The sequence below is a fragment of the Setaria viridis genome, chromosome 7, assembly GCF_005286985.2.
Source record: "Setaria viridis chromosome 7, Setaria_viridis_v4.0, whole genome shotgun sequence".
In the NCBI taxonomy this organism is placed as follows: domain Eukaryota; kingdom Viridiplantae; phylum Streptophyta; class Magnoliopsida; order Poales; family Poaceae; genus Setaria; species Setaria viridis.
The window spans coordinates 1,982,566-2,004,767 of record NC_048269.2 but is presented as its reverse complement, the minus strand read 5'-3'; the positions used below and the strand labels follow the sequence as shown (position 1 = coordinate 2,004,767).

At 49.2% G+C, this 22,202-nt stretch overlaps 1 non-coding gene across 1 annotated transcript; it reads left to right on the top strand.

Moving 5' to 3' along the window:
* Positions 1-19,146: 19,146 nt before the first annotated feature.
* On the top strand, positions 19,147-19,252 carry LOC117866060 (small nucleolar RNA R71). Its single transcript, XR_004642754.1, has one exon. It is a non-coding gene; the product is annotated as a small nucleolar RNA R71 (small nucleolar RNA).
* Positions 19,253-22,202: the final 2,950 nt, after the last annotated feature.

Genomic DNA, 22,202 nt, shown 5'->3' with positions numbered 1-22,202 from the left:
ACGGGAGGCCCTTCCGGCCGACCCCGACGCCGCGGTCCCTGACGTCGCTGCCGGGCTAGGTGCCACCACCCCTAATGCCGTCGGCCCCATCGACGACGCCGACGCACGTGCCACTGCCTCCATCGCCGTCACCACAGCCGTCGTCGCCGCCAGCGCACGCCCCGCTGTCTCCACCGCCACCGCCGACTCCGTCGCGGTCGCTGGGGCGGGTGCCCTCGTCTCCGCCGCCGCCGCCATCTCTGCCGCTGCTATCTCCGTCGTCACCGCCGGAGTAGGCACCACCGTCTCCATCACCGCCCCCGCGGCCGGAGCCTCGGACACTGGCGCATCCCCCACCGGTTCATCCTCCGCCTCGTCGTCAAGGTTTATCACCTCGCCGGGCAGAGGAACCCTAGGGATAGTGTCTTGTCCCGCAGGGTCGGGTGCGGCGGCAGAAGGCGGAACAGGGGTCAGCCCCTGCTCCGTGCCCAACTGCGGAACCCTTCCTCCGGTCGCCGCCGCAGAGGCTGCCTCCGCGGGAAGCCCCGCGGCCTCTCTAGCAACGCCGCCGCCCGCCGCCAGTGGGGTCACGGTTCGACCTGCGGAGGCGGTCGGCACCTGGAGCGCCTTCTTCAGCGCCAGCGGCAGGACGAAATCCCAAGGAGTGGCACTACAAAACGATGACAACTTCATCAAAAGCAGCTCGATACCAGGAAAGGAATAAAGCATGCAAGAACTTTCCACTTACCTCGCCTCGGCGCGAAGGCAACGAGCACGCTTCGCCTCCGAGCTCGACGCCGACCCCAGGGCATCCGGCAGCGGCTGCTTGCCGCTAGTCAGGGGTTAGCTTCATCGACCCCTGAGGCGCGCCCCTCGCCGACCCCTGGGGCGCAGTCCCAGAGTCCTGCGGGGTCGGGCCCTGGGTGGGCGGTCCGCTGGACCTGTCCCCCGCGGCCGGTTGAGGGTGCTACTTCCGAATGACGAGCGCACCCGGCCGGGGGGCTAGAACATACTCCTCCTCTTCCTCCTCCTCGGTCTCTTCCTCCTCATCCTCGTCATCGTTGTCGTCGTCCAACACGACCGCGCCCCGCCGCCGCCTTTGGAGCTCCTTTGCGGCCCTCTTCTTCTTCCTCGCTGTCTCTTTGTCCTTCCATTTTTTCTGCTTCTCGACGAGGAGGCGGTTCTGCCACCGCCGCTTTGCATCCTCTGGCACCGACGGGCGTGAGGCCACGACCTGGGTCATATTGCCCAGTAGATACAAGGACTCCGTGTCAGAACGACAACCAAGAAACGCAGGAAAGAACGACGAGTGCGAAATCCGCACCAGCTGGACGAAATCCTCGTTCGGGCGCATCGGAGGGTGATCGGGCACCGAGTAAATGAGGTCCTTGTCCTCCAGCGCCTCCCGGACGCGCTGCTCGACCTCGGCTTCGGCAAGTACGCCCGTCGCAAGGATAGTGCCCTCGGTCGGCGTGCCGGGAGCCATGTCGTCGAGCGAGCGATCGCGGAGCATCAGCGGCGCCACCCGCTGAGCGTGGTACGCCCTAATAACTCCAGCCCCGGTCAGGCCCTTCTCCTTCAGGTGGTCGATGGCTTGAAGAAGACCAGCGATCTGCTTCTTCCTCCTTCTCGACCGAACCATACGACCATTGGTCCGGCGTCGCCTCAATGACGCGTTCGGTAAACTCCGGCAAGGGGGACTTAGAGTAGTTCTTCACATAGAACCACTGCTGGTGCCACCCCTTGTGGGACACCGCGATCTTCATCGCCATGTATTCCTTGGCACGGTTCTGGCAAAGGTGGATACCAGCGTACCCCATCGGCACCGGAATTGTCCGCGTCTAGGTGCCCCTCTTCTCGGTCTTTTGATACAGGCTAACCATGAAGAAGTACTTCCAAAGCGAGATGTTGGGCTTGATTCCCAGGTACCCCTCACACAGCGTGACGAACGATGTGATGTGCTGGATCCCGTTGGGATTGAGATGCTGCAGCTCGAGCCCGTAGTAGTGCAACAACCCACGAAAGAAGAGGCTCGGCGGAGCCGCGAAACCCCTCCCATGGAAGTGCGCGAACGAGATGATGTAGCCGCCATCCGGCTTCAGTGCATCTTCCCTCCCAGGCAACCGCCACTCGTCCCTTGTGGTCCTCTTGCAAAGGAGGCCCTTCTTCACGAGGTCGTCGGCGCGCGAGGTGCCGAAGCTCGAGCGAGTCCAGGACTCCATTGCTAGGGGGTGGAAGGCTCGACGGCGGAGGGTGAAGAAAGCTGCTGCGCTGAGCGAAGGAAGGCGAAAGGTGCATGAGAAGGTGAAAAGGCTAGAGAACGGGTGCGGGCAGAACCGGCGAGGCGGACTCCCTCGTCTTATAGGCGGGCGAGCGGGAAGCGAATGGGGCAGTCCCATCACAGTTATTGCGACGCCAGGTATGCCCCATCACCCTCTCCTTTTTGGGAAACCGTACGCATGATCTGCTGCAGGGAACATGTGACGACTGACCCCAAATCTCTCGAGTTAATCTTAATCCGAGTCCCTGATCCCCTATCTCAGCCTTCCCGAGTTGAGTGCTTAACCTCCCAGTCTTTTTCGTCTCGCCTGACCCCTGTCCTTTTTCGTTTCGCCCGACCCCTGTCCTTTTTCGTTTCTCCCGACCCCTTTGTTTCGGTTCGCCCGACCCCTTTTCTTTTCGTCTCGCCCGACCTTTTCCCGTTCGCCTCGCCTGACCGTTTCTCCGCCTTGCCCGAGGGCTCGGTTGTAGCTTTTTCTTTGACCCGAGGGTATCGGTGAAATATTTTCGGGGATTCCTTTGTGTTGAGTCTGAGGACCTCGGTCGGTTTTCCTTAAACCTGAGGGTCAGACCCTAAGTTCTCCCCAATCCGACCCTCTCATCTTGCTCTCCACCAACAGAAGTTGAACTCCCCCACCTTTCCTGTAGCTTTGCTACAAGTGTCCGCGTTAAAACATGAGTGTGTTGAAATAACCATCTAAAATGTTTAACCCCTGCATTGCATTTCCGTGTAGAGTTGAATCTCGCCCACGGAACGTACGAGCTTCATCCAGCACCACAAGAAGACCCCGCCGAGGAACTGCATCCCTGCGAAGGAGAGCCCGAACCAGAGCAAGACCCCAAGGAGCCGCAAGCTTTTCCTGAAGGCAAGCCTCGGAGCATAAATTCCTATCTTGAGTTCATGCACTATTATTGATTACTTGATTGCGCATTTACGTTTCGAGGAGTTGTAATGAAACCTTAGATGCATAAACTTAGTACCTTGTCTGAATACTAGTTGCTAAGGTCGAGTAGTGCCATGCTTAATAGGTTTCGGTAAAAGTCGAGTGATTTCCTGTCACTCGCGAGTTATACGAGTTGAATGTTTCAGTGTTGTCGCAACTATAAGGACGACGGATGGGGTCAGGCTTGTGTTCAATACTTGGTGGATTGCCCCGTCTGTCTAAATGAAAATGAACTAAGGTCGAAACGTGTCGGCCTTCGTGATCAAGTGTTTGAAAGTACTAATCTCATACCTAGTATGGGATGGGGAAGCCTAGTACCTGATTGAACTGGGCGTGGCATACCTTCCGGCTGTCCTTGGAACGTCGTTCCCATGGTGCATCATGTGGGTGCAAGTGCGGTCACAGTGCAGCAATAGGCCGGGACTGTGGAGCATTGCATGCCAAAGGAAGTTGGCCCTGACACGTGCCTAAGGGATCGATGGGAACGGCTGACAAATGAAGCAACCCTTCGTGGTGCGTGGATGTCATGAGATTAGGTTTGCCATGCATGGTTAAGAAAATTCGAATCGATTCGTCTGCCTCTCACAGATTGGGACTACTTGATCACTATTCCGCACTGAGTAAAGATGGAACATGATGATGATTTTAATCTTGATGCTTGTTCAGTAATTGCTTGGAAACCATGTTTGTTTAGTATAAGTTGCTAATCTAGAATGGATAAAGAACATAGAACATGAGCTAAAATGTTGAAAGTAAGGACTGACTTAGACGCTTTTGGCAAAGAAAACCCTAGAGCCAGAAATCCTTGCATGTCTAGGTCTCGGTCGTGTCTTTCCGACGGGTCAGTCTTGCTAAGTACTAGTTGCTCAGCCTTGTTGTGGCTAATCTTTTTCAGGTAATGTCAATAGCTTGGGTGTTGGTACCACTTGGCCGACCCAGCTTCCCCCAGGCTGGACCGTTGAGTGGGATCCTTCCTCGGACGGCGAGGGAAGGAGTTTTTGATGTCATGATCGGCTCCGTCATGATGTCATGTATCGACGTTTAGCTTCCACTAGTTTTATTTGACTTCGAACCTTGCAAAATTTCGGTTTGGATTTCAAAAACTCTGATGTAATAAATTGTGGAACTATGTTGTCATGATGGAATGTTGTAATCTCTGTGCTACTCACCTTCGCGTGAGCAATGCTTCTCGATCCTGTTATGTGGTTTATTGGAGGAAATCCGACGGTCGACCAAGTTGACTTGCTTAAAGTGCATAATCGCGTGTCAGGCGACTTCAATGCATTTTAGTCAGGTTAATTTGGGCGGTTCCACCACAGCTGGTGCCAGAACAGGTTTAGCAAGACAGAGAACACAATAGGCCCTAATCACTTCTTTTAATTAAAAGTCGCAAAGAAAGTTTTGGAAAAATCTCGTACGATCGTTAAGGATGACTTAGTACGAGAGGCCCTAGGGGATTTTGGGGTTGTTTTAGGTGGCTAATACTTATTGGTTATCTTGCTAACTTCCAGCACTTCACCACGTGTATCATACGTGCGCTGATTCTGCATCACGAGTATACGAGGGTTGATAGGGAGTTCTATTCAAAGGACCCTATCATCGCGATTGTTTCGCCCACGTTTATCATACGTGCGCCGGTTCCGTATGTTAAATCATACGAAGGGTGGTATGGTTCGATTCCAACGAGCCTATCATCACGGTTGTTCGCCCACATCTATTATACGTGCGCTGATTCCGCATCACGAGTATGCGAAGGGTTATATGGTTCCATTTAAAGGGGACATATTTCCACGGTTGTTGTGCTGTCCATGCAGCCTTGAACACATGGGTGCCGTTCCTATAGTGAACGGTAATGTTTGGGGACGCTTTCGTGGGTGCTGGCATGAAAGGTTCATGAGGTTGTGTTTTCTGCAGGTACACTAACCGCGTTCGCTTAGGAGACGTTGCTAGAACCGACTAGCTATTATAGGGAGAGACGTAACTGTTGCCTTGCCACCGGCACTAACTGCGTAAGACCAAAGTTCTGGCAGTTGTTTTGGTTAAGAACGAGGTAGGCCGTGCATGCGACATAAGCTAAAATCTGTAAAGTCACCCTCCCCAAAAGCAACCTTGCTTGGAAAGGCTCTCCTTTGGTTCTAAGGACTTCTAGTTTTCTTCCAGCTTGTGTTCGGTTAAAATCCGGATGCTTTTTCTGTCCGACCCCTTCTCTTCTTAGAGTTCTATCTCATGTTGTTCGGTTCTTGGTTCAAGTTGGCTGACCTCGGGTCACGAGGTCGGATGCGCCCAACCCCTCGAGGCGCTTCTCCGCCTCGACCGACCCTTTTCTTGCGCGGTTCGCTTCGCCGATCCCTTCCTGTGCTGTATCGTCTAGTCGACCCCTTGGCCTAAGATCGGATATAATGGAATTCCTGGAATCTGGTTATGGTTCGCCTGAGGTCATGTGCGGAACTAAGAGAGTTGCTGGCTAAGATGGCAAGAGGAAGTGTGTGTCTCCTTTATAAGTTGTGTTTTGCATTGTCGGCAAGAGTCGCATTGAGGATTTAACATGTGCGTTCCCATCTGCTTGGAGTACTTCTGAGGTTACGAAATTAATGGAACGGTGATTCTTGCAGATGGCGCATCGCACCAGATCCGGCTCTGTGCCCAGCAGCAGTGAGCAAAGGTAGGATCTTCCCCCGGCCCCACCTCCGTCTCCGCTGGAGGCGATCTTAGCGGCTCAAATCGAGCTGCTGAGGCATCTTGTACAAGGACAACAACAGCAGCCCCATGGGGGAAGGGCTCAGCAGCAGCCTCATGTTGCTCGCTATGAGGACTTCTTGGGGACGCAGCCCCCTTTGTTCCAAAAGACGCAAGACCCGCTCGACGCCGACGCCTGGGTTCGCACAATCGAATCCAAGTTTGAGCTTCTCACCACCCAGTGCCCCGACCACAACAAAGCCCGATTTGCGGCTCAACAGCTACGTGGTTCCGCCCGACTCTGGTGGGATCACTACCATGCTATGTTGCCAGCCGACCATGTTGTCAGCTGGAACGAGTTCAAGACCGCGTTCAGAGCGCATCACATTCTGGAAGGTCTCCTAGAGCACAAGCTCAACGAGTTCTTGGCCCTCACCCAAGGAAGCCGTGATGTCCTGCACTACGCCCAAGCTTTCAATGACTTGTGCCGTTATGCCACCTATCATGCGGACACAGATGAAAAGAAGCAGGATAGATTCTGCAGAGGGTTAAGTCTGGAGCTCAGAGAAAGGTTGAACCCCATTAAGGTGGACACCTATAACGAGCTGGTCAACTTGGCCATCTCGCAAGAGGATTGCATGCAGGCTCTCAAAGCCGACCAGAAGAGAAAGGCCTCCATGGCATTTCCGAGCCAGCCCACTCGACGGTTCCGGATGGTTCCTCCACAAGCGCCCAGCTGACCCCAGCCATCGGGAAGATGGGTTGATCGACCCCCGCCAGCAGCAATGCCCCGTTTTCCTGGTTTCCAACCACAGGCGCCCCGGCCGACCTTACCGCCACCACCCCGACCTGCAACTGGTAACCATTGCTTCACCTGCGGCAATGAAGGGCATTTTGCTAAGGACTACCCCAGGAACAAAAATCAGCAGCCTGGCCAGAACTCCACGATGAACAGAGGAAGAAGGCCCAAGGTGCAAATTCACCAAGGACGGCTCAACTACACCAGCTTGACCGAACTCCCCGAAGGTGCGCCAGTGATGACGGGTACTTTCTTTGTTTTAAATCAAACTGTTGTTGTCTTGTTTGATTCGGGAGCCTCCCATAGCTTCATCGGAAGTAAGACTAGAGAAAGATGTGAGCTGAGTATCGGTCACACTCAAGGATCATATGTGATCTCCACTCCGGGAAGGAAGATAGCCTCAGACCAGATCGTTACTCTTGTACCTCTCCAGATAGGCCAAACTCTTTTCAAGGAAAATCTTATAATCCTTGACCTGGAAGGAATAGATATCATCCTTGGGATGGATTGGATGACCAGACACCAAGTGGTCCTAGATACAGCTACCCGAACTCTCTACATCAACTCACCCTTCCATGGCAGTTCCACCCTATCCTTGAAACATCCTGAGTCCGCACTTCCCTGTGCGTACCCTCTATCGCAAGCCCGGCTAGAAAGCCTCCCTGTTGTCTGTGAGTACCCGGATGTGTTCCCAGAGGACTTGCCCGGCATGCCACCCGATAGAGATGTGGAGTTTTCTATAGAGTTAATCCCTGGCACCGCCCCGGTATTCAAGAGAGCCTATCGGATGCCACCTGCTGAGCTAGCCGAGTTGAAGACCCAGTTACATGATCTGTTGGACAAAGGCTTCATCCGACCAAGTACTTCACCTTGGGGTTGCCCAGCCCTGTTTGTGAAGAAGAAGGACGGGAGTCTACATATGTGTGTAGACTACCGACCCCTCAATGCGGTGACTGTCAAGAACAAGTACCCACTCCCCCGCATTGATGTCTTGTTTGATCAGTTAGCTGGAGCTAGAGTGTTCTCCAGAATCAATCTTCGTTCAGATTATCACCAGATCAAGATCCGACCCTGCGACATCCCCAAGACTGCCTTCTCCACAAGATATGGACTCTATGAGTACTTAGTCATATCTTTTGGACTCACCAATGCACCCGCCTATTTCATGTATCTCATGAATTCAGTGTTCATGCCTGAGTTGGACAAGTTTGTGGTGGTGTTCATTGATGATATCCTAGTGTACTCGAAGGACGAAGAAGAACACGCCAATCATCTCCATGTAGTTCTCCAACGGTTGAGAGATCACCAGCTCTATGCCAAGTTCTCCAAGTGTGAATTTTGGTTAGATAGTGTCAAGTTCTTGGGACACACTATCTCTCAGAATGGCATAGCCGTCGATCACAGCAAGGTACAGGAAGTCATGGACTGGAAGCCGCCCACCTCAGTGCACCAGATCCGAAGTTTCCTTGGACTAGCAGGCTACTATCGGCGTTTCATACCCGACTTCTCCAAGATAGCTAAGCCGATGACAGAGCTGCTAAAGAAAGAGGTCAGATTTGTGTGGAGCGACAAGTGTGAGGAAGCCTTCAACACCCTGAAGCACTTGCTGACCACAGCCCCGGTTTTGGCCCAACCCGACCCCTCTAGGCCGTATGACATATACTGTGACACCTCTGGCACTGGACTTGGGTGTGTTCTTATGCAAGACAACCGAGTCATTGCCTATGCCTCATGGGCGTTATGACCTCATGAGCCGAACTACCCGACCCATGATCTTGAGTTGGCAGCAGTGATTCATACCTTAAAAATATGGAGACACTATCTGGTGGGCACTCACTGCAACATCTACACCGACCACAAGAGCCTCAAGTACATCTTCACTCAAGCCGATCTCAACATGCGCCAAAGAAGATGGTTGGAGTTGATAAAAGACTATGATTTGGAAGTGCACTATCACCCCGGCAAGGCCAACGTGGTGGCCGATGCTCTTAGTCGCAAGACCGTTTGCAACTGCTTGTCGGCAACAACCTTCACCGAGACTCTATGTCATGAGATGGGAAAACTCAGTTTGGAAATTGTTTCCCATGGAACCCTCGGCCACATATCTCTTGAGTCTATTCTAGAAGACCAAATTGGGTCAGCCCAGTTAGAGGATGAGGAAGTAAGGCAGATCACCAGGAAGATTTCACTGAAGGATGAAGGGTATAAGCATTTCCAACAGGATGAGACTGGGAAGGTGTATTATGGAGACCGGCTTGTTGTACCATCCGACCCCAACCTTAGGAAGCAAATCCTAGATGAAGCTCATCTCTCCAAGTTCTCAATCCATCCTGGCAGCAATAAGATGTACCATGATCTCCGTCAAACCTTCTGGTGGAGTGGAATGAAGCCGGAGATTGCCCAGTATGTTTCAGAATGTGACACCTGTCAACGTGTCAAAGCCAACCATCTAAAGGTAGCCAGTACCCTGCAGCCCCTACCTATTCCCTCTTGGAAATGGGAAGACGTCAGCATGGACTTCATAGTTGGACTGCCCCTTACATCACAGCGACATGACTCCATCTGGGTTATAGTGGACCGCCTGACCAAGTCTGCCCACTTCCTTCCTGTACACACCACTTACACGGCCAAGAAGTATGCGGAGTTGTATCTTGACCGCATTGTTTCCCTACACGGTGTGCCTAGGACGATCATCTCGGATCGAGGAGTTCAATTTGTAGCACGCTTTTGGGAACAGCTACACGCATCCATGGGCACCAAGCTCCTCCGTAGCTCAACCTATCATCCTCAAACCAACGGTCAGACCGAAAGAGTTAATCAGATTCTTGAAGACATGTTGAGAGCTTGTGTCATCTATTATGACAGAAATTGGGACAAGTGCTTGCCCTTGGCAGAATTCTCCTACAACAACAGCTACCAGAACAGTTTGAAGATGGCACCGTTTGAAGCCTTATATGGCCGGAGATATCGGACACCATTAAATTGGTCACAAACTGGAGAAAGACAAACCTATGGTCCTGATCTAGTGGTAGAAGCCGAAGAGCAAGTGAAGGTACTTCAAGCAAATCTTAAGGCTGCCCAATCTCGGCAGAAGAGTTACTCCGACAGGAGGAGAAGACCCCTGCAGTTTGACATTGGTGATCATGTGTATCTTCGAGTCTCCCCGACCAAAGGAGTGCAACGGTTTGGAGTAAAAGGGAAATTGGCTCCCCGTTACATTGGCCCTTATGAGATTGTGGAAATCTGTGGACCAGTCGCTTATCGGATCCGACTCCCGGAACAACTCTCGGGCATACATGATGTTTTCCATGTATCTCAACTGAAGAAATGTGTACAAGTCCCAGCCGAGATCTTAGAGCAAGAGCAACTTCAAATCGAGCCCGACTTGACCTATGCTGAGTACCCGGCCAGAATCCTCGACCACAAGGAAAGGCGCACCCGACGCCAAGTGGTGAAAATGTACAAGATCCTATGGAGTAACCACACCGAGGATGAAGCAACATGGGAAACAGAAGAGTACTTGAACAAGCACTTCCAAGGCTTCCTTTCCAACCAAGGAGGTAAGGACTACACGCCCCCACTAGTTACTCTTACATCCGAATCTCGGGATGAGATTCTTTTTAAGGGGGGTAGGCTGTGACGACTGACCCCAAATCTCTCGAGTTAATCTTAATCCGAGTCCCTGATCCCCTATCTCAGCCTTCTCGAGTTGAGTGCTTAACCTCCCTGTCCTTTTCATCTCGCCCGACCCCTGTCCTTTTTCGTTTCGCCCGACCCCTGTCCTTTTTCGTTTCACCCGACCCCTTTGTTTCGGTTCGCCCGACCCCTTTTCTTTTCGTCTCGCCCGACCTTTTCCCGTTCGCCTCGCCCGACCCTGCCAAGTTTCGCCGACCCTTTCTCCGCCTCGCCCGAGGGCTCGGTTGTAGCTTTTTCTTTGACCCGAGGGTATCGGTGAAATATTTTCGGGGATTCCTCTGTGTTGAGTCTGAGGACCTCGGTATGGTTTTTCTTAAACCTGAGGGTCAGACCCTAAGTTCTCCCCAATCCGACCCTCTCATCTTGCTCTCCACCAATAGAAGTTGAACTCCCCCACCTTTCCTGTAGCTTTGCTACAAGTGTCCGCGTTAAAACATAGTGTGTTGAAATAACCATCTAAAATGTTTAACCCCTGCATTGCATTTCCGTGTAGAGTTGAATCTCGCCGACGGAACGTACGAGCTTCATCCAGCACCGCAAGAAGACCCCGCCGAGGAACTGCATCCCTGCGAAGGAGAGCCCGAACCGGAGCAAGACCCCGAGGACCTGCAAGCTTTTCCTGAAGGCAAGCCCCAGAGCATAAATTCCTATCTTGAGTTCATGCAATATTATTGATTACTTGATTGCGCATTTACGTTTCGAGGAGTTGTAATGAAACCTTAGATGCATAAACTTAGTACCTTGTCTGAATACTAGTTGCTAAGGTCGAGTAGTGCCATGCTTAATAGGTTTCGGTAAAAGTCGAGTGATTTCCTGTCACTCGCGAGTTATACGAGTTGAATGTTTCAGTTTTGTCGCAACTATAAGGACGACGGACGGGGTCAAGCTTGTGTTCGATACTTGGTGGATTGCCCCGTCTGTCTAAATGAAAATGAACTAAGGTCGAAACGTGTCGGCGTTCGTGATCAAGTGTTTGAAAGTACTAATCTCATACCTAGTATGGGATGGCGAAGCCTAGTACCTGATTGAACTGGGGCGTGGCATACCTTCCGGCTGTCCTTGGAACGTCGTTCCCATGGTGCATCATGTGGGTGCAAGTGCGGTCACAGTGCAGCAATAGGCCGGGACTATGGAGCATTGCATGCCAAAGAAAGTTGGCCCTGACACATGCCTAAGGGATCGATGGGGACGGCTGACAAATGAAGCGACCCTTCGTGGTGCGCGGATGTCGTGAGATTAGGTTTGCCATGCATGGTTAAGAAAATTCGAATCGATTCGTCTGCCTCTCACAGATTGGGACTACTTGATCACTATTCCGCACTAAGTAAAGATGGAACATGATGATGATTTTAATCTTGATGCTTGTTCAGTAATTGCTTGGAAACCATGTTTGTTTAGTATAAGTTGCTAATCTAGAATGGATAAAGAACATAGAACATGAGCTAAAATGTTGAAAGTAAGGACTGACTTAGACGCTTTTGGCAAAGAAAACTCCAGAGCCAGAAAGCCTTGCATGTCTAGGTCTCGGTCGTGTCTTTCCGACGGGTCAGTCTTGCTGAGTACTAGTTGCTCAACCTTGTTGTGGCTAATCTTTTTCAGGTAATGTCAATAGCTTGGGTGTTGGTACCACTTGGCCGACCCAGCTTCCCCCAGGCTGGACCGTCGAGTGGGATCCTTCCTCGGATGGCGAGGGAAGGAGTTTTTGATGTCATGATCGGCTCCGTCATGATGTCATGTATCGACGTTTAGCTTCCGCTAGTTTTATTTGACTTCAAACCTTGCAAAATTTCGGTTTGGATTTCAAAAACTCTGATGTAATAGATTGTGGAACTATATTGTCATGATGGAATGTTGTAATCTCTGTGCTACTCACCTTCGTGTGAGCAATGCTTCTCGATCCTGTTATGTGGTTTATCGGAGGAAATCCGACGGTCGACCAAGTTGACTTGCTTAAAGTGCATAATCGTGTGTCAGGCGACTTCAATGCATTTTAATCAGGTTAATTTGGGCGGTTCCGCCACAGAACATCTCCCCCTCCCTCGTTTCACGGGCCTCGTACTCTCCGCCATTTTGCCTCCTAGGAAGCGAACGCGCGTGACATCCTCCACATACGGTCCAGGGCCCACCAACAGGTAAAAAGGGATAAGGAGCTAAAAATGCTCCTACAGCCCATTATGGTCCAGGGGTTCGAAGGCTGGCCCACCACGGGTTTGACAGTCGCCCCAGGACACCCCCGAGCAAGGGGTCAGAAGGGGCGAGTCCGCTAGCAGCCATCACCCAGGCGAGCGAAAGCCAAGGGCATCCCGACCTCATGTTCGAGTCCGGACTGGCATCAAAGTTTATGGTTTTTCCCAAAGAAAGGCAACGAGCCCCAGGATCCAATCGAACGGACTCGGGAACTATAAGAACTGGCCAGCCGGAATCTGGGATACGCCACCAGCTTGGCCTGAGCCGGACCCCCCCGAATGGGGACCGGGACTCCACTCGAACCGACCCGTTCGCAACTCAACGAGCACCATGGTTTGTCCGACGAGGATAGCATGGTATGGCTCACCCCCTCCGTCCCAGCGAACGGACGCCTGAGGGGTAACGATCAAAAGTCGATCTAGCCTCCCGATCGGTCTCCTGCAACGCGCTGGGGCTCGGGGGCTAGCATCGCAACCAATGACCGCACGTGTGGTTGTGATTTGGAGTCTTGGAGCAGGAGTGGTCGGCGAAACAATAGGGAATCTTCTCGCGCCGAGCCATCCTCAGAACATCCCGCCAAAATAAACTCCCCGGCCAAGCCGAACGAGCGAAACTTTTCCTCCCTGATCAAATGCAGGTTGCGGGACAAACAAGGAACCCCAACGAACAACAAATGCAGCCTCTGGAGGAGCATTCTTGCTCCACCAAAGGCTCAGGGGCTACTGTTGGGGGGAAATATTAACAACCCCCTAATGCCCCTTAAACAAAGGTCATAACAGCTCGGACCCACCTACGGCGATAGTGACCTCCGCCGACTCGGCATGGACAGGGATTATTCCACTCCGCCTCGCCCGACCCATGGTCTTAGAGTCGGACTCACCCGACCCCTCGCCGCAAGGCTCCGCCTCGCCTGACCCCGGGTGAAGGGGGTCGGACGCTTCCGAGCCCACAAAACAAGGATCTGCCTCGCCCAAGGGCGGGCGCAAACTAGCGAATGAGAGCGCAGATCTCGTGGGCCCCCACCAACCTCGCCATAAATGCAATGCGGCTCTGGAGCGCAGAAAGGCGCCCACGCTCCTTGACGTGACTCGCCACAGTATTCGGTCGGTACACTGTAGCCACGACTGCATAGGCTACAGCGGCACCGTCCTAGTCCACTGCCTCCCCTGTTCAGCATAGGGCACTCATTACCTGCGCCCCCTAGCATAGGAGGGAGCGCCGCCCGATTTCGCGCTCGGTCCGGCGACAGAGACATGACGGCCACACCTCCCGGTCAGCACGCATGGCTAAAGGGGTTGGCCGTCCTCCACAACGTGCACAACTGCCGCACCCGGACATCGTCGTCATCATGCATAGCAACAGCAGTCGGACGCCACACACATCTCGCACGCTCGGCAATGAGAGTCGCCCTCCTCCGATGGCCACGCTGACTGGAGACAGAGACCGGAGGGGAAGGCGGCGACCCCGGGGACTCGGTCCTTCCCCCTGTGCTTTACTTTACCTGCTTATCTCTTTTACTTCCCCTGACTCTCGGCTCAACTGTAACCCTGGCCTCTTCCTTGCGCTATAAAAGGAAGATCGGGGGAACCGAGCAAGGGATGACTCTCAAGCCAACTGAACTCACACCCTCTCCTCACGAACCTCAGTGTACACCCAAGAGACTTGGGACCAGCTCCCTCTCTTGCCCGTTTGTAACCCTTACTGCAAACTCTGTGTGAGTAACACGAGCAGCCGCTGACACTGGATGTAGGGCTATTCCTGCCCAAACCAGGATAACCCCCATGTCCTCTCACGCAACCATCCGAGCCTTACATGCATAAAATAAATTCACTTGCCGTAGTCTTGATCCGCAATTCTTGACAACGACAGCAGGTGGCTAAACTGAGAAGATAGTGGAGCATATGGTGGACGTCCATGAAAAGGAGGTGGTAGGTAGCCTTGTATGCATGTGGTGGTGGCGGTGGTGGTTGCGCTGGTTGCGGATATGCTGGTCGTAGGTTATATGCTGGTTGTTGAAAACCATGTTGTGTAAATGGGCCTTGCACCCATGCCTTTGCTGGTTCTTCCAGCCACTGCTGCTGCTGTCACCCCTCCGGGACTCCCTCGCAACTAGAAGCATTCTAAAACTCAGTTTGCCAGTAGCTTGAGCTAGGTGGCGGTACTGGTACTTCTAGAGCTGCTTGGGAAGATGAGCCTTCTTCAATTCTTTGTCCTCTTTTGTCTTTCTTTGCGGGAATTAATATTCCCACTTCACGCCAGTTGGTTTTGCCCATATGATATATTCTCAGTCTTCTGTCAGGCAATTTAACATTGGTGACCCCAACTATATAGCATTTTTCTTCATCATCGCCAATCAAGTGCGCATTTTTCATGGTCGTGGCATCAATACTTACCGCTTTTATTAACCACTTGGAGGTCCTTTCAATATCCGGCTTCGAACTTGATGCTATAATTGTGAGGTAGCATCCCTAACTAACAGTTCCGGTTCCAGACGTAGCTTCGGCAAGCCATCTGTTGATCATCAAGTAAGAAGGGTCAATTACTTGCTGCCCCACTACTACACAATAAAGCTAGTTGATCTCGTAATCAATAGTCTTGGTTTCCTTCATCCTCCCCGAGATACAATGGCACATCCAGAAGTGAAATATCTGCAGGATGGGGTTGCAAATATTTTTCCTTTGCCTATTATCCTCCTTGGAAATGTTCTTCCAAAACTCCTACAAGTCTTCTTCTACTACTTCTCCAAATTCTGGGGCCTATGGACTAAAACCCAGCAATCTTGTGATGCCTTCATATGTGATAATCTTCTCTTCATCCTTTATTCTAAAGGATAGACATGGAATTTGTGCATCCCCTTCTTTGTTCCACCTCATGACCTTTTTCATGGTCATGAACATCTCACATGCCACGTCCAGCTACACGTTGACAAGACCGATGTTGCATCCACCCAATGTTGCTCAGAAGCTTAATTCTATATATCATTATGAAACCCAATCTTCTAAAGAAAATCATCATCGAAGTTGTGGCTGGAAACAATTCTTCCTTCAATTTCTTTAGCCTCTTCTCTTCATCCTTCCTTTTATTGTGAAGCCGTACTCCGACTTCTTCTTGGTGAAACCACTTTGAGAGTGAGTTGCTCTCCTTGAAGTTTGTGGTGTGGCTTCGGGTATTCCATGCAGTTCATCAAACTGCATCGAAGAGCTTCTAGTTTCCCGCATTCCGTCGAGGAGCATTCGGTCACTCTGGGGTGGTGCCATGTCAACGTCGTTGCCCCACAGTGACTCAGAGACTGAGTGCTGCTGCGAAGTGCTCGACGTGGATGAAGCCTCAGCTGATGAACGTGACTTGCTCGGCCTCCAGAAAAGCCTTCCAATGCTCTTCATTGCTGCACACTTCAAGAAAACCACTCCGTCGGGGTTTCTTGCCGACCAAAAATATGCACAAGAGCAGGAACTAGCAAGAGGTGTTTGCTGAAATTTTTAGTGGCTGGAATTTTTTATGGAGTTTTGGTTCTCAAATTTTTTAGATCCTATGTGTTGGTGTGTTTAGTGTTGTGGACAAAAAATATGATGAACAAGTGAGAGAGGGGGGTACCTACCAATGGGGGACGCCGTGAGGCTTAAAAAGAGGTCAAGCCAATCGGCCAGAGCCTCACCAGGCCGATCGGCCTGGTGCCTTCCCCCCTTCTTTCATTGTCTTCTTTCTTCACATGATTTTTTGTCCATTATAGCACTGAATTTTCAGGTCTTCATGTGAATGGCACCGCCAAAACAACATCCTCCACTCCATTGGATTGAAAACATTGTCAACTTGCTCATTATTTGGTACATATGTGTCATAGGTGTGTCCTGTCTTCAATTATGCCCATCATCTTGTCTTGTGACCTGCACAAAGAGGCATGGATTCCTACTCCTTTGTACTCTTTTGCATGTGGTGGTAGGTAGGATTGTCTCCATAATGATTCCCATGATCTTAAATCAAAGTATTAGTGTTAATGATGCTCATAAACCCTCCAAATCATGTTTAAATGCTTAATCCTCCTCTAATTTTGAAACTTAAAAATTAACTTAGAGCTAACAATTAGTTCAAATATATTTTAGAGGAGTTTTGAAGTATCAAAAACAAATGTATGTCGAAAAGATTTTCGACAATATGAATTTTGGTTGCACCGGTATCGTTCATTCTCATGAGTTGAGATGAAGCAATTTCGATTTCAACTGCGGGTTAGTGGGTTTAGGTTCTAATTTTGGCTAAAAGTGAGAGGAATTTTGAATGAAATAAATCAAAGATGGCCAAGAAAATTCTAAATCTAGGAAAACTGATAATTTTTCAAGTTTAAGCAAACCAAAATCTTGGGGTTACACGAGTCCTAGCATGCATCAACATTTACAAAGTAAGAACAATGTGAACTCTACTTGTGTGTTTTATCATGAAGAACAAGTCACGCTAAACATCATGGTCACAATGTAAAGTCTGATAGGATGTGGATATTTGGTTCTGGTTTTCCAAAAAATCAAATAAAACTTTGGATGGCTCATGGAATTGGTTTTTGAGAAAGAGAGGAACAGAAATGACTAAGCGAATAAAATTCCAAAAATTGTCTTGACCGAAGGTTGCACTTATTAAATGTTTACTAGGTATGATGTAGCAAAATCAGCAACTTACTTGAAAATTCAAATGACTTTGGGTTGTCCTCCCAGTAGCTTATTCTTGACTTGATGATCAGGTTGCCTCTCGCAAAGCGCTTCATTTATAGTCCATAGCTAAACTCCTCAATTCTTCACTTCGAACCAGTGCTCGATGTCAGCATTGCAGTCTTTGGCACCCACTTCTACACCATCTTGGGCTTCAGTGCAGGCATAGTCTTGGCTATCTTTTTGGTCTTTATAGGCTTGTGTTCTTCCTTCTTCTAGATAATAGCAACAACTTGCGCTGGCTTCCTTTCTTCTGCCTTCTTGTTCTTCTCCTCCTACTTCACACGGCGATGTGGTGGTATATACTTGCTAGAAATCATGTTGCACACCTCAAAGCGTGGACAAAACTTGAATGCGCTTAGCGTGCCATTAATATTGACCTTGATCTCGTCCTTCCCATCGTCTATGTTTCCTCTTGCGGTCTTCAGGAATGGCTTTCCCAGGCTGAGTGCAGATTTAGCTCCTCCTCCCATCTCAAGTATCACAAAGTCAATAGGGACAAAGTGATTCCCGATCTTCATAGGTACGTCTTGAGCGATGCCTTCAGGGTAGCGAACGTTGTTGTCCACCAACTCCAGACACATAGCAGTTGGTTCCGACTCTAGCAGGTGTAGCATTTCGAATGCAGCTTTAGGCATGACACTTACACTTGTGCCAAGATCACATAATGCTCTTTCAAACATCAACGCTCCAATTGAACATGAGATGGTTGGACATCCTGGGTCTCTTTTCTTCTTAGTAGCTTGATTAGCGATCGTAGCACTACACTCCTCTATCATCTTGATGTGGTCTGTAGTGATATGCGGGATCTCTTCCTTGTTTTTCAGTATATCCTTGAAGTAGCGAGCATAGGTTGGAACTTGTAATGCATCCAACAATGGTATATTGATGTTCAACCTGCGCACAACTTCAATAATTTTTTCAAACTATTCGTTAGTTTTACCTAGACGATGGCGTGGCTTTCCTGGCAAAATCTTGGCATCATCTTGATCAACCATCTCAAACTCCAACTCTTTTGTTTCAATCTTCGGAGCTAGGTTAGGTATCTTCTCCTTTGAAGTCATCTCTACTTCAGCAGCTGGTTTAGGCTTCCTAGCTCCCGATGGACATTCTGGATCTTCTATTTCTTTGCCTGAGCGAGTTTGAATAGCTTTAGCTGTCTCTAGATTCCTTGGTTGTCCCAGCAACTTCCCTTCATTGCTTGTAAAATGCCCAGCTAATTGCATAACTTGAGTTTCCAGCATCTTCATCATGTTCATCACTTGGTGGTTCGAACTCCTGACCTCCGTCACCTTGCTATCAATATTTTCCATAACCTTGTCCATAGCCTTGAACTTAGTGATAGTGTCTTTGTTAATCTTGCCTTCCTCCTCCATGAACTCCTTCAGCTAAATGCGTAGAGGCACTATGTTCTGGATGGATGAGCTTGCATTGAATTGAGGCCTATTCTATCCATACCAATAGTTGGATGGTAGAAACCACTCTCCCTTCTTCATGTAGTCTAGCAACTTTGCTTCCTCGATAGTTCTTCCCGACATGGCTGTAGTTGCCACACTCTTCACATGTTGATCTTGCTTCAGCTGCCTTCAGGTCTATAGCTTGATCTTCCTTTACCTCCATCTTCTCCAGTCTCCTCATCAGCGAGTCGATATTTCCTTCAAGTAGTTGATCATTCCTAACTTACAACACACCTTGAGAATTTACAGCTGGTTGAACTAGGAATAGGCGCCCAGATGATACCCACGCATCGTTATCTGCAACCTTCTTCAATAACTTGAAAGCTTGGGTTGGGGTGAGGTCGATGATCAATCCTCCAGCCAATGCGTTGATGATTACCCTTGATGTAGGTGTCAATCCTTGATAGAATTTATGGACTAGATCGTCCCTCGGGAACATATGATGTGGAACTATGCAGACGTAGTCATTGAAGCACTCGCAAGCTTCAGCAATATTCTCAGTAGCATACTGACAAAGGTAGCTATCCTGCTTCTCAGGTTCTAAGTCTTGGCTGGTGAATAGTATTCTGCTATGAAGGCTTTCATCAACTCATCCCAATTCTGAATTGTTGCTGGCAGTAGAGAATAAAACCATTGAAGCAATCTTTCAAGTAGAGAGTAGGGAAACAACCTTGCTGTAAGTTGATCTTTGTTAACTTCTAGCCATATCGAAGGTGTTGCATAGCTGAATAAACGCTTGTAGATAAAGATTAGCATCCTCCTCGCTAGTGAAAGGTGAACTCTGCACCATCCTTAGTGTTGAAGTTTGGATCACGAATGGTTGCCCAATGCCATCCCAGTCATGGATAGGTAAATTAGTGATATTTGGGATGCACAGCTCTCTGATGATACGCTCTGGTTCAGGTTGATCTCCCATTGCAGGTGCTTCCAATGCTACTGGCGCGACTAGCACAACTGGCACTCCTCTTGGACTTGCTGGTGGTGTCAACTTTGGAGTAGATGATGATGATGATGATGATGATGATGATGTTTCCGACACTTCCAATTCTTCCTTGACAGCTGAAGCTTTAGCAATCTCCATCTTTCTTGTTTGTGCCAAACGTCTCCTTTGCCTGTAAAGTTTTTCTGAATCATCCACAAAATTTTCTAGTTTGTTGCAGAGGTAGCCATCCATCTCCTATTAGCGTTACTGAAAGCAAACACATATATACAAGAACTAGATTGAACTTTTGATTTAGATTGAATAAAAGAAAAGGATTAAAAAGAAAAGATTGAAAAATCATGAACAAAAAGTTATATCTGCAAATGCATAGTTAAACTAGAACTTGACTATTAGTTCCCTAGCAAAGGCGCCAAAAAATCTTGTTGGCGGCAGTTAGCATACCAATTTGTGAACCGCAAGCGCACGGATCAGTTGTAGCTCTTCCCTTAGAATACTCCGCCCAGGTTTATCAATCTGTGGACCTTATAGCACAAGATCTACTTCAACTAGCATTGTTAGTATGAACTTAGTGTTAATGAGAGATTCATCCAATCTACTAAGCATGTACAAGAAGATAATAGATAGAGCAGAGATAACCAATCAACAGCAACTTAGGCTATGCATATGTTGTAATTCTGAGCATGGATAGAAAGCAACATAGATATGATCCTAGTAAAAAGCATCTTTAAATCTACACCTCCGGTCCAGCTCCCGAAACACCCATCCTTACACAAGCCAGATCCTATCACGTTCCTCTCTATCAGTGCAAGCAGGTTAAGGGCATGATCATACGAACATGTACTTATCGGTAGATCAGGCATGCAAATCTAGTAACCACGACCACAAGAACACCATAAGCAATCTATCATAGATTCATAGATTGAAAAGCAAGCAAACCTGAAAGAGCATAAAACCATAGAAGAAGATATTTAGATTGGGAAGAACATGAAGATATCCATTATTTCACCATGAATGATTGTACATCATGAGATCACCACCGGGATCCTACCTTGATCTTGATGACTCCTAGCTCTAGAACTCTAGGGTGATCTTCCTCGTAGGGTGATCATGCCAGTAAGGGCTCGGCTACGCTAACCCTCAAAACTTGCACGGCCCTCAGCTATCCGAAGAGCTGTGACACAAGCTCCTTCTGCTTCTCTGCTGCTTCACGTTGAGTACGTCATCTTTGATATGGGGCTCGGAGGATTTTCAAGGTATTTATAGTCTGGGGAGCACGTGGCAAAAATTGGAAGGTGAGGGGGAAAAGAAAACCCCCAAGCCGATTGCCCTAGGCCTTCCTTTTGCCCTCTTGTGTCCTGCTTCATCCCAAGTCTTCTTAGATGCTCTGGAGTCTTATTTTCACTTGCATGTGGGCCTGGCACATCGATAGCTTTCGGGATGAGATTGATCCTTGATAACTTTCCAAATCTCTGCTGGATCCTCTTTGATCCCGAATTGATTCTTGCAATATCTTCACAAACTTAGCACTTAAGTCATCTTGGAGGATTGCTTGCCAAAAACGAGCTCGAGCGGGGGCTAGGAGACCCTAGGCTGATTGGCTTGGGACCCTATAGGCCGATTAGCCTAGGCCCTTCCTGGGGCCGTTGGCCTTCGTCTTCGTCTGGTTCGTTCCTTATTTCAGGCTTTATCCAAAAATATACCTTTAGGTCCAATTTCCTGCAAAAATAGAATATCCTCCAAAATATGTTGCACATGTGAAAATGATCTGTTTATTAGGTGTGATCAATAGTTTACGTATTAAATTCATGTCATTATTGAAGATAAACAGGGGTAAAAGTGTGTCAATAACGAGTCTCAATATCGATCTTCCATCGGTACCCACCTAGCCCAAGGCGAACATTATGTATGTTGCTCAGCACAAATTCTCTATTCCTCTAGCTTAGGGCTAAAGCTTCTAGAGAGGTCTTTTGCCTTATGAACTCATCCCATTGGGCTTGTGTGATGCTCCCGTGTCCATTAAAGGGGGTTAGGCCCTTCTGGACATACTTGTCATTCAGCTCACCCCTCCATCGGTGGAAACTTTCACCGAGCTGCTTCCTGGCATAATGCTTTACGCGTTTCCTGAGCTCCTTTGATTTAGGCAAAATAAATGTTTGTTTCAAATGCTTTCACATCGCTTCTTTCCTTCCCTCAGGAACCAATAACCAATCAAAGATCAAGGGATCCAAAATCTCCTTTGTTCTAATTATTGCTCATATTATGTTCCAAAACTATGAACGCACCAAGGGTCTATGGGCTCTCCTGCTGGGCTGACAACATTGACTCTCCATTGGCCTTCAGGGTATTGGTTTCTTCCTTGCTGACCGTATTTTTTTTACTTTGACTGCCAGAGGTTGTAGTATTAGCTTCGGGAGCCAAGCTGTCATTGTCTTCAAGTTCTTCCTTTGGGGGGTAGGGGGTCGGTGGCAGTGTTTAATCCTTCCTATGGGAGCCATCTACACAAATCATAAGGTTAAGCAAATAAAAGTTATTGCACTTAGTACATGA